This window comes from Macrobrachium nipponense, chromosome 38, assembly GCF_015104395.2.
Source record: "Macrobrachium nipponense isolate FS-2020 chromosome 38, ASM1510439v2, whole genome shotgun sequence".
NCBI lineage: Eukaryota > Metazoa > Arthropoda > Malacostraca > Decapoda > Palaemonidae > Macrobrachium > Macrobrachium nipponense.
The window spans coordinates 38,623,211-38,625,710 of record NC_061098.1 but is presented as its reverse complement, the minus strand read 5'-3'; the positions used below and the strand labels follow the sequence as shown (position 1 = coordinate 38,625,710).

At 35.8% G+C, this 2,500-nt stretch overlaps 1 protein-coding gene across 1 annotated transcript in view; it reads right to left on the bottom strand.

Annotated features, from left to right (window-relative positions):
* LOC135209446 (uncharacterized) overlaps positions 1-2,500 on the bottom strand; it is a 52,810-nt gene that overhangs the window by 48,879 nt on the left and 1,431 nt on the right. The gene's annotated exons all lie outside the window — the stretch shown is intronic.

The following is a 2,500-nucleotide window of genomic DNA, read 5'->3' as shown; positions in this document are numbered from 1 at the left end:
AACTGCTATAAACAAAAAGGGCAAAGTCAGTCAGTGACAAGACTCACCTAACTTGAAGTTCTAAACTTGCAGAAAGTCTGATCAACTTTGTTAAGATAACAAGTACATTACCAAAATTATTTCATGATGAAAATGCGTTGGCAGTCAGTGAGTCAGTAGGTGAGTGAGGGAGTTTGACTGTTGACCTTCTAAAAGCATATTTTGAAATGAGAGGCAATGAAATAATTTGGAGATGGAAATATGTTTTGAATCTCAAAATATTAAAAACTTTTTGTTTCGGAAGAATTCAACTGAATGATGGAAAGAAAGTCTTTATGAAACTTTGAAATGTCAAAAGAGACACTTTTTCAATTTATTACGGGGAAGGGAAATCAATATATCTATGGCAAGAGAAGAAATAAAAACTTGAGGTTGTGAAATAAGGAAAGACTTTCATGGCTAATTGAACTTGGATGATTATGTGTAGAGACATATACACTGTCTTCCTCCACTACAACTAGGGAGGAGAGAGAGAGAGACGATCAAGTTCTTTCATAGCTGAGTCTAATCAAATAAAGTCCATGTATGACCTTTCTACACATTTAACAAAGAACAACAAGTATAAAGGCTCTGAAAAGGTAGGAGGAGGTTTGTTATCAAAGCAAAGCTTTATGAGGCATATCTGGAAAAATTACGTAAACATTACCAAGCACTGGACTTACACACTCATTCAGTTGTTAAATTGAGGAGAATTGGAAGGAATTGGTCACAGGCAAAGAGAAAATAAACAAACACAAACAAGAAGGTGTGGGGGAGGAGAGGAGGAGGAAAAGGAGGAGCGAGCTGTTTCAGAACCCGAACACCTGCTGCTATCACTACTACTTGAGGCTAGTGACAGGAAGGAGGTCCAGTGTTGTACCTGATGTGTTTGAGCAGACGACAAGTTAGAGGAGCTATCAGGTGAGTTTTACAGCCACATATTATGGATCAATTATTTTTTAGAGACTAAATGAATATATAAATTGTTACACTTTATTAATTAACACATTAATGACCAGGGGCAGGAATTCCTGCCAACAAATAGAAAAAGGTTTTATACAAAAAAAAAAAAAAAAATATACTTGGAAGTTCAAAGTATCACTAGCTAAGAGGATATTAAAAAATTTGTCTAATCTTGTTGCTGACTGAGCCATATTCTCGTATGTCTCCAAGTATAAGACTAGTATCATTTTAAACTTTAGTGAGTGAAGAGGCTAGAATCCGTAAATCACCACATTGTAAAAAAAATTCGAGTCTTCTTACTATATGTCTTTTACAATAAATATGGCTGAGTGCAGTGCTCTAAGGATCCTCTTGAATTATATTAATGGTGAACACTTCAACATTATTTTAAAAATAGACAAAAACTAAAAATTTTAGTGTGGCAGGATTTCCTGCCATGGGCATTTGCGTGAAAAGATTCATGCCCTATCCGGGTTCTTTAATTAGTTTACTGATAAAGTAATGGCTATTTCTCTAGTTTCGTTTCGTAGACAAACTTTCAAAAGAAGGATCCAGTGATTTAAAGATCAGATAAACAGGGATGATGCCCTTCTGGAGTCTTCAGTGTACCTTCAAACTTCTATAAGTCTTTAAGTAAATAAAGTTAATAAACAAGATCTTCAATTCAGGCAATATAATGTCATTTTCAATCAGCAAATTATGAAGGACAACAGCCAAGAAACAGCTTCTCATCACAAATTTGATCACCATAAGGAAAGCAGTCCTTTCGAGCCCTTCTTACCAAACCAGTGGTATTTAGTAACAGTTATTTGCTAATCATAAATCATATATCAACAATCTGAGTAAAAATTTCTAAAAATAAAAGAAAATGAAAAATAAAAAAATCTAGTAAATTTTTTCAAATGGTACAGATTTTCATAGAGGCATATACCTTTCATTTACAAAATGTTTTTTTCGAATAAAAAAAAACTGTCGCAGTTGGATAATTGTTTATGGATCAGGGCATACTACACAAATCAGACATGTTCAAGTTTGCCCACAAGTGACGTCATGCTCTGTTCCTGACAGCTGAATCAACTGGGGATGACTGCGCCATAAAGGCTGTTTCACTGTCATGACATGAACTTGGTCTGGGAGGTTTCAGGTTGAGAAAACTGCTCCGAAGTGTTCTTGTGTTGGTACTACTTCATCGGCGGAGTTTGTGGTTGTTGATGCTGAACATTGCAGATGTTGCACCTGCAATGCAAGTCGACAGTTAGCTTCTGTGGGACAGGACAAAGCCAGTCAATCAGGAAATAAATGGAGATTCTAAGATGAAAGAATGGAATGAGAATGAGATCACCTGTTTGGCTGCATGAGGCTTTACATATTGCCATTCTGTATATTGGTCATGCTGATCAGTCCTCCCTTACTTGAAACCCGATGTTTTAAAGAAAACGCAGTTAGGTAATCATCTCCACAACATTACAACTCTGTTTTTGAGAATGCAATGGATAAGGAGTGAGATTACTAGCCTTAC